The sequence below is a fragment of the Elgaria multicarinata genome, chromosome 5 (assembly GCF_023053635.1).
Source record: "Elgaria multicarinata webbii isolate HBS135686 ecotype San Diego chromosome 5, rElgMul1.1.pri, whole genome shotgun sequence".
NCBI lineage: Eukaryota > Metazoa > Chordata > Lepidosauria > Squamata > Anguidae > Elgaria > Elgaria multicarinata.
In genome coordinates, this window is record NC_086175.1 from 49999469 (window position 1) to 50015948 (window position 16480).

The 16480-nt window shown below is 43.8% G+C and overlaps 1 long non-coding RNA gene across 1 annotated transcript in view; it reads left to right on the forward strand.

The window, feature by feature from the left end:
* LOC134398813 (uncharacterized) overlaps positions 1-16480 on the forward strand; it is a 265472-nt gene that overhangs the window by 212166 nt on the left and 36826 nt on the right. The gene's annotated exons all lie outside the window — the stretch shown is intronic.

Here is a 16480-nt window from a genome sequence, read left to right on the forward strand (position 1 = left end):
TGGGCGGTTCACAAAAATTAAAATCATCATAAAACAACCAACAAGTTAAAAATACAAATACAAAATACAATATAAAAAGCACAACCAGGATAAAACCACGCAGCAAAATTGATATAAGGTTAAAATACAGAGTTAAAACAGTATAATTTAAATTTAAGTTAAAATTAAGTGTTAAAATACTGAGTGAATAAAAAGGTCTTCAGCTGGCGACGAAAGGAGTACAGTGTAGGCGCCAGGCGGACCTCTCTGGGGAGCTCATTCCACAACCGGGGTGCCACAGCGGAGAAAGCCCTCCTCCTAGTAGCCACCTGCCTCACTTCCTTTGGCAGGGGCTCACGGAGAAGGGCCCCTGTAGATGATCTTAAGGTCCGGGTAGGTACATATGGGAGGAGGCGTTCCTTCAAATAACCTGGCCCCAAACCGTTTAGGGCTTTAAATGTCAATACCAGCACTTTGAATCGGGCCCGGACCTGGACTGGCAGCCAATGAAGTTGTAAAAGGACTGGCGTAATGTGATCTCGCCAGCCAGTCCCTGTTAGTAAACGGGCTGCCCTGTTTTGTACCAGCTGAAGCTTCCGGACCGTTTTCAAAGGCAGCCCCACGTATAACGCATTGCAGTAATCCAAACGAGAGGTTATCAGAGCATGGATAACTGTAGCTAGGCTATCACTGTCCAGATAAGGGCGCAGTTGGTATATCAGCCTAAGCTGATAAAAGGTGCTCTTTGCCACTGAGTTCACCTGTGCCTCAAGTGACAGTTCTGGATCGAAGAGCACCCCCAAACTACGGACCCGATCCTTTAGGGAGAGTGCAACCCCATCCAGGACAGGGCAAACATCACCTCGCCGGACAAATGAACCACCCGCTAACAGTACCTCCGTCTTGTCTGGATTGAGTCTCAGTTTGTTAGTCCTCATCCAGTCCATTACCGTGCCCAGGCACTGGTTCAGAACAGTCACTGCCTCACCTGGGTTTGATGAAAAGGAAAGGTAGAGCTGGGTGTCATCCGCATATTGATGACACCTCAGTCCACATCTCCGGATAACCTCCCCCAGCGGCTTCATGTATATGTTAAACAGCATAGGGGATAAAATAGAGCCCTGCGGAACCCCATGGCTTAGGAGCCACGGCACAGAGCAATAATCCCCCAGCACCACCTTCTGGAATCGGCCATCCAAGTAGGAGCGGAACCACTGCAACGCAGTACCTCCAACTCCCAGTTCAGACAACCTATCCAGAAGGATACCATGGTCGATGGTATCGAAGGCCGCTGAGAGGTCCAGGAGAACCAACAGGGTAGCACTCCCCCTGTCTCTCTCCCGACAGAGGTCATCCCACAGGGCGACCAATTTCAACAGGTTCTCCATATAAGCAAATGACACCTGCTGAAATTCCCTTTTCTATGCAAATGTTAAAGATACAGGAGCCCGGTCCTCCTTTTCATATGGTCACCCTAGCTTATTCATTTTTGCCAACTTCATGGATGTCAGATATCACTTCTCTGAACTAATTTTAGCATACCTTCTTTTATTCTTTTGTATTGTTTGAAAGGGGAATCTATATAAAAGAATCCCCATTCCCCATCCCCCATTCTCTATCTCCTCTTCAATGTCTCTTTCCCATATCTGTTTTATTGGGTTCTAACAATATTCTAACATTCAGCCACACTTTAGTATGAGCAAGAAACAGTACCCAGTTTGAACTATGCAAATATGGGGTGGCTGTAAGTGGACTGTTATTTAGGACATGGAATGGCTGTCAGGTAAACCTACCCCAGAAACAGGGTTCAGCAGGAACATGGGAGAGTTTCTCCAGGGTCACCTTTTCTGTTTAGTTAGCTGCCATATATTCCAAATACCCCTATGGAAAAAAAGTGCTACACTTCCGAGCAACATGTGATCTACCAAAATCTGCTTGCCATGCCTTACATTGAGTGGCCTGGCTTCTACCAATAAGGTCTCCTTAGGGAAGGTGCAATGCCTCTTTATGCACAGAGTGTGCATTGCACTTCAGTGTGTCCCTCCTTACAATAGATGTGCCTTCCTTGTGTACAAACTCTGCCCATCATATAGGCAGGCATTTTGCTAGCGACCATATAATAGCCACTTCAGGCTTTTCAGCAGCAGCATGCACATGTGGTTATTATATATGCAGTCACTGGTGAATTAAATGAGGGATTAGCTTGGAAACCAGCCTCCATTCACCGAGGGAAGATTTACCGGGCTTTGGCAGCCATCATCTGGAAATGGCTTGCCATCCTGGACCTGAAGGGAGAGTGCCAGGTGCCTCGGTTGCTAGACACCATCGGGAGCGGGAGAGTGCAGCTCTGGCTCCATTGCCAACAGCAATAACTGAACTAAGCATCAGTCAGTCAGACAGCTGGCTCCCTTATGGCCTATCTGCGGGCACCGATAGCGCAGTGCAGCATGGACCGGCTCAGCCAGGTTTGCCAGCCCCGGTGCTTCAGTACAGCCTCCGGCTGGAGCACTTGGTGGGTGAGAAGCTCAGGCTGAGGCAGGTGCAGGCCTCCAAACAAAACCTTCCAGAACCTTCCAAGATCCCTGAGCAGAAAGTAGTTGAGCGGGCCAAGGAGAGCTGCAGCTTTAAGGCAGTCCTGGCCTGCTTTGGGGGTGAGAGAGAGGCAGGATCTACACTACTGCTTATAACGGTTTATAATGATTATGACAACTTTTCAGGCCCAGGACACATTACATATACCGTTTTCATACCATTTTTAAAGTGCTGTAGCCTGCTTGGTGTAGATCGGCCCAGAGAGAATGAAAACAATTTAATTCGTTTTAAAGTTACCTCACAGGCTTAGCACTGGCCTACTGCTTTAAGATTATTAACTTGGAGGCATAGGGGGTCGACAAACGCCGGGTATATCAACTAGTTCTTTTAGGGTGACCATATGAAAAGGAGGACAGGGCTCCTGTATCTTTAACAGTTGTATTGAAAAGGGCATTTCAGCAGGTGTCATTTGTATATATGGAGAACCTGGTGAAATTCCCTCTTCATCACAACAGTTAAAGCTGCAGGTGCCCTGCCCTCTTTTAAATCTGGTCACTCTAGTACAGCTCCTGCACCTTTAACTGTTGTGATGAAGAGGGAATTTCACCAGGTTCTCCATATATACAAATGACACCTGCTGAAATCCCTTTTCTATGCAACTGTTAAAGATACAGGAGCCCTGTCCTCCTTTTCATATGGTCACCCTAGTTCTTTATAAAGAATTATAGCTTTTTGCCACTGCGTGCTGTTGCTATTTTCCTTCCCAAACCACAGTTATAGATAATATTGAAAAAAAGCAATATATACATATGAGTCATAAGCTGATGACAAGATTAATGTGACTTTGATCACGATGGATGGCTAGTTTCCGCATTGAAGTCAATGGATTAAAGAATATCACAGATCAGCCCCCTGGAGCATTTTGTACAATTGTGGTTATGCTTGCTATTCAAACTTGGTAGCAGTTTGATGTTCCAGGAATGTACACAATCTGTATTTTTCTTTCTAAACTTTTATCTGGCTTTGGGTAATAATTGTGTGCAAAAGAAAAGAAAGCTGCAGGGTTGTTTTAGTAATGATCTTTACTGCTTATCATTACTGCCTAGTGTAATGTGTATGGAAAAGGTCACCAGGCATTGTGTTGTATTTCTCCTTCAAGCCAAATAACTTGGCAATTTACATTCAGCAGGCCTTTCATGCTTTGCTACATGAAAGGCCTGCTGAATGTAAATCATGGCAACAAAACCGAAAAGGAAGATTTTACAACCTTTCAAACATTTTGCACTATTATTAGGGTTTGTTTACTGAAAAAAAATCAATACATAAAATTGGTGGTTATACCATTAGTGTGGTGTTACTAGAATTATTTATTATTATTATTATTTATTTATATAGCACCATCAATGTACATGGTGCTGTACAGATAACACAGTAAATAGCAAGACCCTGCCGCATAGGCTTACAATCTAATAAAGTTGTAGTAAACAATAAAGAGGGAAGGAGAATGCAAACAGGCACAGGGAAGTGTAAACAGGCATCGGGTAGGGTGAAGCTAACAGTATGGAGTTAGAACAAACTCAATATTTAAAAGCTATAGGGAAAAGAAAAGTTTTTAGCTGAGTTTTAAAAGCTGTGATTGAGTTTGTAGTTCTCAAGTGTTCTGGAAGAGCGTTCCAGGCGTAAGGGGCAGCAGAAGAAAAAGGACGAAGCCGAGTAAGGGAAGTGGAGGTCCTGGGGCAGGCGAGAAGCATGGCATCAGAGGAGCGGAGAGCACGAGCGGGGCAATAGTGTGAGATGAGAGAGGAGAGATAGGCAGGAGCTAGACCGTGAAGAGCTTTGAAGGTCAGCAGGAGAAGTTTATATTGGATTCTGGAGTGAATTGGAAGCCAATGAAGAGATTTCAGAGGTGGAGTGACCTGGTCAGAGCGGCGGGTCAAGAAGATGATCTTAGCGGCAGAGTGGTGGACAGAGACCAGCGGACTGATGTGAGACGAAGGAAGGCCAGAGAGAAGAAGGTTGCAGTAGTCCAACCGAGAGATATGCTCCATGTGGGATATAAGAAAACAGTAATTTAGTCAAGTTACGTTTTTTTATTGCTTTACACAGACTACAGCTGAGATATCACCTCCAACTTTTTACCTGCAACCTTTAATGCCAGATTTCATTAACTTTTCATCTCCAACTTTTTAGTTGCAAGCTTTAATGCCAAATTAGCCAGAGGACCTTGTCTTCCGCTGCTCCCAGACTGTGGAATGGCCTGCTGGAGGAGACTCGTCAACTTAACAGTCTTTTAGCATTTAAGAAAGCTGATCTATTCCGGCAGGCCTATCCAGTGGAATTTTAGCATGTTTTAGGATGTTTTAATAATGTATACTATGTTTTTAATTCAGTTTTATGTATTTTATACTTATTGTTGTTCCCCGCATCGATCTACATGGAGAAGCGGGTAAGAAATATTTTTATTATTATTATTATTATTATTATTATTATTATTATTATTATTATTATTTCTGCAAATTTCAGCTTCTTTTGTGATAGTGACAGTACTGGCATCTTCCTTGTACATTTATGTTGCAATATTGATTACAGTTTTCTTGAACTTTGAGTGGGAATATGTTAGAAGAAATTACTTTATTTTAGTCACTGTTACACCCAGAATATATACAGAAAAATTTGCACCAAATAATTAAGGTTTTGGCCCAGGCATTATGGATAGGGAGCTTTTATACACGAAGCTGTTTAACCCACGGTTTCTATTTCCGGTTTTATTACATAATTAAGATCGGAGCTCTAAATATATAATTTTCCTTTCCTGCCTTTCTTTTCCATATTTTCTGCTATAACCTCTAGCCTGCGTTGTGGTACAATGGAATAATGCAACTACATTAGCAGGGACTAACACTTTGTTTCACTTTCACACACACAAATTGATTTTCCCTACTCTCAACCCCCCTGCAAAATTGCTTAAAAAAACAGAAGCAAAATTGACTCATGAAGTTGCCATCTAAAGCAGCTGTAAACAACCGTGAATGAGGAATGACATATGTGCACAATAAGATGGGCTATAAGGTTTAGTATGCACTGTACGTGGTAATGCCTTGTACGTCCCACCACCAAAAGAGGCTAGGTTGGTCGGTATACAAGACAGGGTCTTTTATTTAGCAGTAGCCTGACTATGGAACTCCTCCCCAAGGGAGGTCAGATGGACATTATTCCTATTGAGTTTTAGGCAGGCAGTATAAAAATGAAATAAATTAATAAATTCCCTTCCCAAGTTGCTCCCCCGCCCTCCAGGTTCCATAAGTGTTTACCCTTGAAAACATAACCAGAATGCCACCCACTTTGAAGTGGGAAAAAGAAGTGACTTAGGGGGAAATGCAGTGGGAAAGCAGGTGGGTTAAACGCCACTCACTGTTCAGTTTCTTTATAGAAAATGGTTCTCTTCTGCTGCTGTTTTTCAGCTCTTTTGCAGGTGGGTGCTCTAACCTGGCTCCTCCAGTTGATGGAGAAGTGCTTCGTGTTTATGGCTAGTGTCCAGACAAGATCTAAGCACAGAAATGTTAGCGATGTGCTCGAGTTTGCATGTGTTGAGATGCCATGCATTAGGGGCAAAATGCTCCCTTTGTGTGCAAAGTGACCCCTTGTGACATGGGGCCAGAGAGATATAGCCATGTTCATCTGAGTTGTGGCCTTCTTATGTGAGGTTTATATACTGGTGGTGGTATTCTGTGATTAACTGCACCATATCCTAAGCTCTGTCATGAGTGAGGCTGTCACTGATGTGGGGGTAGCTATTGGGAGGGGAATCTCTTGCATCAGGTCCAGTTGCCCTGTTATTTGGGATGTAGCCATAGACTAGAGTATAAGATATGCCATAAGTTGCTGCCTCCACTGTGCTTCCCTTTGACTCCTGGCCTCATTTGATCATGTCAGTGACTCAGTGACCCTGTTCAGATGACACATGCAGCTACAGTGGATAAGCATTTTGAACTAAATATTATGGCTTAGCATGTCATATGGATCATGACTTAGCACATAGTGTGAACCGTTCCTAATCATGGTGGCTACATAACCACAGTTTAAAAACACTCATTAACCACTTGCTACAAAAGAGTTAGTGGTCTAACCATGGCTTAGCATGTTGTCTCAGCAGACCCAGGCCCATTTTAGGTTTTTGACTTATGTAACTTGGCCGGCATATCTGGTGTTTGGCTGTTGTAGTGGCATTTCTGCCAGATCCTAGTCTCTAAACCAGCATAGGATTGCATCCTTTGTCATTTTGTTTGCAGATATCATAGAATAGTAGAGTTGGAAAGGGCCTATAATGCCATCAAGTCCAACCCCTTATTCAATGCAGTAATCCACCTTAAAGCACACCTGACAGATGGATGTCCAGCTGCCTCTTGAAGGCCTCTAGTGAGGGAGAGCCCATGATCTCCCTAGGTAATTGGTCCCATTGTCATACTGCCAACCTGTTTTTCCTGATGTCCAGACGGCATCTGGCTTCCTGTAACTTGAGCTCATTATTCTGTGTCCTGCACTCTAGAATGATCAAGAAGAGATCCTGACTCTCCTTTATGTGAAAACCTTTCAAGTACTTGAAGAGTGTTATCATGTCTCAAGGCTTCTCAAGGCTAAACATGCCCAGTTCTTTCAGTCTCTCCTCAGGGCTTTGTTTCCAGACCCCTGATCATTCTCGTTGCCCTCCTCTGAACCCCCTCCAGCTTGTCTGCATCCTTCTTGAAGTGTGGTGCTCAGAATTGGATGCTGCACTCAAGTTGAGGCCTAACCAGTGCCAGATAGAGGGAACCAATACCTTGCATGATTTGGAAGCTATACTTCTATTAATGCAGCCCAAAATAGCATTTGCTTTTTTTGTAGCCACATCACACTGTTCAGCTTGTGATCTACAATTCCAAGATCCTTCTTGCTTGTTATTTTAGATGTCTGCAACATAGTGACATGGTTTTCATGTCATACTAAGCCATGGTGGGATGTCATGTGGGTGATTGCAAGGTGGGTTGGCGTGATGTCCGAAACCAGCAGAATTGCTTCAGCTTGGGTTCTTTAAAACAGCAAGGGAGTCACCTGGCAAGAGCAGTGCAAACCCTGCTGGCTGCTCCTCACAATCTCGCTGATATCCCCTCTGTAATATATTTTGAAATGACACTAGTCAATTTATTCCTCCACTTTGTCGCCTCAACTAGACAGTGACTCATTTCTTTTTTCTTTTTCCTCTTACCTCTGGGAAGATTTGCACAAGTGTAATGTTATTCCTCCCTGCCCCATCTTCAGGAAGATCTACACAAATATAACATTATTTGGGGAGATTTACATGAATTTAATATCTATCTATCACCTTCAGAGAGATCTGTGCAAATGCAACATTTTTAAAACTTTTTGAGATTTGTGCAAATCCACTAACGTGCAGCAACTGCTCTTTAGCAGATTTGCACAAATTTCCCTGAAAGTTAAATAAATAACATTTGTGCAAATCTCTCCAAAGATGTGGGGGGGAGTTAAATCTGCGCAAATCTCCCAAAGGTGAAAAAAAAAACCCTACAAAAACCCTCTACTCCACTAATGGGTGCAAATGTGCTCATGAATGGAGTAGGCTGCTAAGGTTGTGCTGCAAAGGTGCTGGGAGTGGCAGGAAGGATATGTGCTGGGAGTGGCAGGAAGACTAATGGGAAAACAAGGCACAGCAAGCCGCAAAGTAGCTAATCATCTGTCAGGAGGAACGTGGGTTAGTGAATAAACAAACAACCTACCATAGCTTGTTTTCAGGGTGGCTTATCGTGATGTGTGAACTTACCCACAATTGAACAGAATCTCTAATTTTTTAAGTTTCCCTTCCCTTTTTCAAGAACACACTCAGGAAATGAAAAACAAAAATACAGAAACACAAAGAGTTACCAGCAACAGTACAGTAGTTTTATGGGTTGTTTTCTTTCCTTCTCGTGATGAGAAATCATTTCCTGCTGTTCTTCTATTCTCTAGCTGAGCAATATTTCCAGGCCTCAATTATGACCACCATGCCCAAAAGGGTGGTTGCTAAGTGAAAATACAACAATGCTGGCAACAGTTTGAGAAGTTAGAGAGCTACAGAAAATAGGCAAATGGGGTTATTAAGTTGATAGAAAGTGCATAAACACTAATGTGTCCCCAGCGCTGGTTGCTTTTTGCCCACACAAGAGTGCACAAAGTTTGCCAACGAACACACATCAAATTAGCCCAAGAAACTCCAGAATCTGTTTTGGTTTTTATCAGTCATCCATTGTGTGCTCTTGGAAGGATGGGATGGTGGTGGGCCCAGTGTCAGTGGGCAAGCAGCTGCCGAGTGCCCAATAGCTTAAAAGAGCCTGCATACTCTTGCCCCTGCTGCCACCCATGCCCTTGCTGCCATTGCCACCCTCCTCCTCCTCCCTCACCTAGAAAGTGCCATGGACAAGCCTGCAGCTCCCACAGCACCCCATTTTAAAAGACCTTTTTTTAAACATAGGTTTTGCGCAGCAGTGATCTGAACCAATCAGAAAATTGGGGGGGGGGGGGTTGGCAGCACTCCAAAGCTGCCAATCCCCTTTCCCCTCCCTAGAGGGGTGGGTTGGCAGCTTTGCTGTCCATTGGGTGGGAGCATGGGCAGAGGATGGGGGGAGCCTTCAAGGGGAAGGGGGCTTGGTGGGTGGGGGGCAGGGGCTTTAGCAGCAGCAGCAGTAATATGTGTGTGAGACAGGCAGACAGCTACAATGGGGCTTCAACAGTGGCCTTTGGTGGTGACTCATCAGCAACACTATGCCAAGGGAACACTGGAGGCTGGCGTCAGCCCTGGATAGTGAGTCCAAACCTGCCCATGTAGCCAATCTTCCATCCTGTTTCATCTTGGTGTATTTTAGCAGACCCCACTGGCCTATCCCTAGCCCACACATTTTCCATGTCACCACTACTCTCACAAATTACATTGGGAATAAGAATAACATCTTGGGGTTTCAAAAATCCAGTTCTTCCCAGTTTAGAGATCATCTCCTGCCACCGCATCAGGTAAAGGCACTTAACGCTTCTTCTTGGGGTGACACCCCCTTTCCCATTCCTCTAGGTTGTTTCTCAGCTCCATCACTGTTACTGTTGCTATAGCAGCTGTTATTGCTGCCATGATGCAACAATTGAACAACCTTACTTGATTCATTCCTCCTAGTTCTGTTTCTCCCTACCAAGGTAGGAAACAATCCCTTCCACTCAGTCTCTGGGGATTAAGTCTTGTAGGAATGAGCCTGAGAGCAGGTGCAGATGAGTTCATTTGAAGCCAGTCTTACTATGGCAGTAACATTTTCTCTGAAGCAGTGTGAAAGAGAAAGAAGGGTGTGTGTGACCAGAGAAACTGAACAGCCTAGCTAGCATTACAGGATATTCCAAGAGTTGTACAACATCATGGCCTAGTTCACACATAATGCTAACCCAAGGTTTATTTAACCCATGATGGTTCTCCCTGGTTTTTTGGTTTTTTAAAACTGCTCTCACCTGCCACCTCTGTAGCCTTGTTACATAAAATCATACAATGCCCCCCTCTTTTTAAGAGAAAAGGTTCCTGAGGTTTCAATAAAGGAAAGTTATTTGTCAAAATGTCCAGAGTTACAAGAAGGAAAAGCCTGAAGAATTGGGAAAAACAGGTGTCTGTACATGCAAAGCTAACTGGGGAAGATGAATAAACTGCCCAGAGAGCTTCGGCTATGGAGCGGTATATAAATGTAATAAATAAATAAATAACAAGATGCAGTTAATCAGTGGAATTTGAAAGACAAAAACAACGAACAGCTATTCATAACAGTTTAGCAAAACAACCTGGGTTCTGGGTTCACATATAACAACAATCCATGGTTTAAACAACCCAAAGTGCACAACCCAACAAACCATGGCTGTGTTTGGATAACACAATAGTCAATAGTGGGTTAATAGTCAACTCACAGTTGGTTATTTTGCTGGTACTCCCCACACGACATGTTTCTACATAACTGTGGAGTGGTTAAGGCTGGCATTGAGTGAACTAATGGTCAACCCGGCATTTAATTGACACAGCCTCCACCCCTCTCCCTGCCCTTCCTCCTCTCTCAGACATCCTGGTGCTATCCCAGCAGCCTCTGCGAGTTGTGCTAGTTGTAGCAGAGCAGCCAGCGTAGTTTTGGCAACTCTTGCCCAGGAACTCTGTAGCCAGCCAAGATAGTCAACTCAACCCTGCAAAATAGTCCACTGAGCCTAAAAGACAACACATTAACCAACGGTTGTGCAGATAGTCAACTCTGCAGAACATTGCGTTTCTCAGTGGTTATTTTGAGAAAAAAGTCAACCATGGGGTGTTTTTTGCCTGACAGACGACACAATCACCAACCATTGACCATTCAACTGACAGTTGACTACTAAAACCACCGCTGATTGTTGTGTTGTCTGAGCCGAGCCCATGAGTTCTCCTTTCGGGTTGTTTGTGGTTAACAAACAAACAATTTGTTAGTGTGGCTGCATTCACACATCACAGCAACCCAGAATTCAACAAAATATAGGGGCTGTTTGCATAACATGACAACCCACCATGGGCTATTTAATCCATTGTGAGGATGTGGTGCATGTGTGGTTAGTGCAGCCACCATTTAGAATATGCAACCCCTGCTTGTGGGATGTCGTGTCATGCAAACCCGGTGAGTCTGGGTTATGTGAGAGTTAAGCAACCCTCACTTACCCATAGTCAATTTTAGAGTTGTTTAACCCTCACATAACCTGCACTTGCCAGGTTCACAGGGCACAGCAACCCCTAGTGGTGGTTGGATATACCACACGTTTGCCATGGCCTGTTGCGGGTTAATTACCCATGATGAGCCACAGCGTGTCATCTGAACTCGGTCACACTGTTGATTAGCGTTCTGTATGAAGCAGGTCTATGTATATAAAGAGTTCACCTTACTCCAGATTCAGGGAATGAACTGTGGGCACAGAAAACCTGGTATCATATCAAATAGTGGGGCTTTTATTTATTGACTTGTTTATGCCATTTGTATGCCTCCCTATAATGAAGTTCTCAAGTAAACAAATTTAAACCTTTTTAAATGCAAAACAGAACATATAATCACACAATCAAAAACAACATAAAATCTAAAAGCAAAACAAAAGTCAGAGCATAAGAAAATGAAAAAAAGATTTTAAAACTGAGAGGCCCAGACTACATGAACTATTTAAAAGGCCTGGGTAAAGAAAAAGGTCTTCACTTGGTGATGAAAAGATCACAGAGACAGTGTTAGGCAGTGGAGGCTTGGGGCGTCAATATCAGTGGGATGGTGAATCTGCTCCGGGTTTCAGTCAGAACTCTAAAGTGCCAGGTAAATCTCTTTGGAAAGGCTGCTCGTCCGGACTGCCACTACTAAAAAGTTCTCCTCCCTCGCAGTTACCCACCACACTTCATTTGCACTCAGTTTTACCCCTGGAGAAGATTTTATGGTTCAGATAGACACAAATGAGAGTCAGTAATCTTTCAGATAGCCTGATGCCAAACATTAAAAGTTTAAAATTCTGCAAATTAAGTTATATAGACTGACAGACAAAGATCCTTATTTGGTATCATTTCATATTTTAAACTGCATACTCCATAAATTAGATGAATGTATAAAATGCATAAAATCCAGAGGTGGCACGGGATAAATATAAGAGCTGAGCCTCTGCAAATATTACTAGTCCACAAAGCTTTTCACTAGCCAGCCTCCCTATGCACTGAATGATAAAAGATCCACCTCTCTTTCAGACTCCTTGGCTAGAAGGGATTCTAATTCTCCACAGGCAACAAGTTGAGGAGCTGCTTGAAAGTCTGCTATAGTTTCGTGTGTCACATGTGTGAGAGATAATGAGGAATTTGTTAGAGACTCTTCTGTACCAGGGGCTTCTTTAGATTGAGGGGAAATTGTGTTTCCTTACTGGGCCTTTGCTTCCTGCTTCTCTTGTGCAATTGTAATGGGGCTGCATTATATGGCTGGAGAGGGGCGACCATGTGGTCTATAACGGAAAACTTCCCCTCCTCTTGCTGCTCATAGCCCTGAATGGGACAGCATCCTCTAGTGGGTGATTTGTCATGCAACTTCCCTGGTACACAGTAGGAAATCCCAAGATATTTCAGCAGAATCGGGATAGCAGTTTTCTTTTTTCTTTTTTTTAATAGAATTACAGAGGAAGGCACAGGAAAGATGAAGGGGGTTGCCGACATCATCAAAGGCAAACTTCTGTGAGTGGCCAGTCACGAGTGTGCCTTGTATCGCTTGTATAATGAAGCTCTAGGTTGTCAATGACTGTGGTAACAAAGCATGTCCTTGAACTTACAGAAGGAAGTGAGAATAGAAGGAATGACTAGTATTCAAACGATTCCATAAAAGTCTCCAGATTTCACGGAACAAATCACAAAATGGTTGAAATAGCTATCAACAACGTGGCACATTTTTTCATATAATATTAACTGTAAAAATGCTGAAGATTGTGAAAAAATAAATGACAACAATGTGCTATTTAGTCAGACCAATTCATTCTAGCTCAACAGCAGTGCTGAGCTGGTACTTGCTTGCTTTGAATCCTATTGTGCTGAGTTTCTGAAATGCACTGTTTAAACCTTGGGTGAGTCCAGGGTTTGTGATCTCTAATACATATTTCCCATTCTATTCTCCTCCCCAGCAGAGCAGTTTTAACTCCCTTGGCTGGGTGGCTGAGGGGAGAATAGGATGTAGCAGAAATGCCCCTATGCTAGCAGAGTCCCCCAATATGTCTGCAGAAAGCTCTGTGGGCATGGGAGTACTGCTGGCAATGTTTCTGTTGGTGGTAGACCCCAAAATGGGGCATTCTCAGGGTGGGATTTCAGAGGGAAGCCTTTGATCTATTGGATCCAAAGCCCTCTGGTTTCCCTGATAGGACCCTGGAACTGGGCCACCATCTACGCAAACCTTGAGCTGGTGTAGATATTTTCCCTCCCATTAGGTTCAATGGAAGGACAACCGCCCCCCGCCCCCCACAACATTAATAACAGGAGAACTGCTAAACACTCCACCCCACAGTCTGCCTTGGCCACTGAGAACCAATAGGGCTCTGGATGCAGCAGTGACTGATTCTGATCTCTCACACAAGTACATAGAATGTTTCGATAGGTCTTCCAAATAAGCTTATTTTATGTTTAGATAGGAAAACAGCCCTACAACTCCCAGCTTGTCCCAGCAATGCTTGAAGTTGTAAGGCTTCTTTCTGCTTAAACATGCATAGGATTGTAACCTTAAGAGCCTCTTCAAGTGGCATGCTTTAGCATAAAGGGAAAGCTGATGGGTAGGAAGCATAGCACATGGACCTGCCTTTCTGCAAAATGAAGCAATATTTTCAACCCACTGTAGTGCAAGGAAAAGCCTGACTCGCATGTTGCTGGCACATACTCTGTAAAATGCTTTTCTGACAGGAGATGAATGCTTGGTAGGAGTGGTGCATTCCAGTTAACTTAGCTGGCAACAAATAACCACAGCAGAATGCACTCCTACTGGTTTCATGTGAGTGAAACTTCAGAAATATATTAACATTTGTTGTGGGCACAAACAAAGCAAAACAAACACCCAGGCTTTTCTGAGAGTTGAAGAACATCAGACCCAGAAAGGCTATGAAATAAAATACATGCTTTTGAAATTCAAAATATGGTGGAACTTAAGATTTTAATAAAACATTTTATAGCGTAAAGTAGCTTTTCACGGCCAGGTGTCCTCCAGATGTGTTGGACTATAACTCCCACTGTGCTCCAACCAGCCATGCTGGCTGGGGCATGCTGGGAGTTGTAGTCTAACACATTTGGAGGGTGTCAGGTTGGGAAAGACTGATATAAAGTATCTGTCCACCTTTTGTGGACAGAAGAGAGACCACAGTAGTAGAACATGTTTTTCATGTTTGACATTTAATCATTGCTGTTCAGGGTCAGCTCTTCTGTGGATGAGACCTTTGCCTGAGGCAGTAGAATGGGAGGGGTGGTGGTTTAGGGGGCCCTATCCACCACCCAGAACGTTGCCTTTGTGATTGGCTGTTTGTTTTCAGCATTTGGCATGCAAAGAACGTGACCAGTAGGACTCTCTGTAGTTCCCGCTGGGCCCAATGCCTCACTCTGAGGAAGGGCCCCTCAGAGCGAGGCATTGGGTGGGTTCTCAAGTGCTGCACTGGCTGCTTTCTGTTGTGGCAAATACCATGGCAGGAAAGCAGCTAGTGCAGCACTCCAATGTGTCCACTGGGCCCAATGCCTTGCTCAATTCTTCAGAGAGAAGTATGGGGTGTGTGGGGAGGAGGAGGCATGTCCTCTTGCCTCAGGTGGCGTGACAGTTTGTGCTGGTCCTGCTGCTATCTCCAGTTAAAAGGAACAGGAAGCAGGTAATGGGAAAGACCAACGCCTGAGTTCCTGGAGAACCTTGTCCAATACTGTGCTAAATGGACAAATCACACCAGCGATTTAGCACACTCTCGCCATTGTTTATTTGACACAGCCACCAACTTGTAGCCACTATGGGCTTTTTAAAAGAGCTGACTTTCTGTGTTTTTTTCCTTTGATCCAAGGTCACCACCTTCTTTCCTCCATCTGACAGTGGTGACCTCGCTTCAGGTTGAGGCTATGGGTGTTCCTGGGGATGGATCAAAGCCCAGGGTAGGTCACAGGAAGTGCAGGAAGGCCGGACAGAGGGCGGGCTTGACAAGCCAAATGGCCAGTGCTGCTGTGGCTTTTTGGCCGGATAGCCTGTGTTCCCTCCTGCCATCAGTATTTATCATCCCACCCAGCAGCTGCAAAGTATTTATCATTCCACCCCACCTAAGCTTATGAAGGTGGTGGGATCTCCATCGCTAGAAGTAGGCCTGTTCAGACAACACACTAAGCCAGGGTTAGGCTGCTAGCATTTTTGCAGCAAATGGTTAATGAACATGTTTAAACTGTGCTAACGCAGCCACCAAGGTTAGGGATGGTTTACATGACATGCTAAATCATGGTTTACATGACATGCTAAATCATAACGTTTAGTTCAAAATGCTTAAGCAAAGTGGCTTATCATGTCAACTGAACAGGGTCATATTCAAACAAAGACTGGGCAGTCATCTATCAGAGATGCTTTAAACTGGATTCCTGGACTGAGCAGGGGCTGGACTTGATAACCAAAATGGCCCCTTCCAACTCTGTGACTCTATAATAAGAATACTCCTGTTGTAGGCTATTCTTGATTTGCTATTAGTGGGTTATTCTTGATTTTAAGATAGAAAGAACTGTAAGAGTTATTGAAGTTGCTTAGTGAATTTTTTTGAATGTAAGTAAATTGCAGTATGGCTGCAAAAGTAAGGTTGAAGAAAAAGAGTTTACAATTTTGTTTTTAAAAGGTCTGCGAACTAGATGAACTGCCCCTCCCCATTTTTGGCAAAAACAAAACAAAACAAAACCAACCTTTAGGCTGGCTACAGGCCTGTAACTTCCTATGTTCCCAACAGATGATATGGCTTCCCCCTGTTTTCCCACTAGATAGTTACTAGAAGCTTCTGAAGTTTTGTAACAGTAATATCTACTGGCACTGGGTTTCAGTTGAATAGGTAGGTAATTTTGTTAAAAGACACAATGCCTACTAAGTTAGATGTTGTTATAATAACTATATAAAATAATGCAAGTTTTTACCATTCCCCCCATTCATATTATACTACTTCTTAACCAGAAGAAATGTGTCATACCTGGTTCACATATGCATATTCCTCAGCTGTGGATTTGCTTGTGTGGAGGGTCCATCAACCATGACAAAGCTGTCACATCACCTAAAAATGCTTTCCTGCCCTTGAGTGTTCAGAAAGCATGTGATATACATGGCCTGGGTATTTGATGTATATATGGATGTGGTATGGCATTTATATCCTGCCTATCCTCCAGGGAGCAAAAGGTGGCCCAGATGGCTCTTCCTCTCCAGGG